Genomic DNA, 241 nt, shown 5'->3' with positions numbered 1-241 from the left:
AATTGACGACATAAATATCAAAACATCACAGACATACACGCACGTTTGTCACGATTATCCAAGTCGGAAGATTAAGAAGGAAGGTAGTAGAGGAAGGGGATAAGAGGGGGGAGGGAAAAAGTGAAGGCTTAAAGAGAAATGAGAAATAAGAAGGGGAGACGGACCGGAGCGAAGAAGGTGGGGGAATTAAAGAAGTAAGAGGAGGAAGGACAATTTGAGAGTGAAGGAGTGCGATGGAGTG

Source organism: Penaeus monodon, chromosome 30 (genome assembly GCF_015228065.2).
Source record: "Penaeus monodon isolate SGIC_2016 chromosome 30, NSTDA_Pmon_1, whole genome shotgun sequence".
NCBI lineage: Eukaryota > Metazoa > Arthropoda > Malacostraca > Decapoda > Penaeidae > Penaeus > Penaeus monodon.
This window is presented reverse-complemented; position numbering follows the sequence as displayed.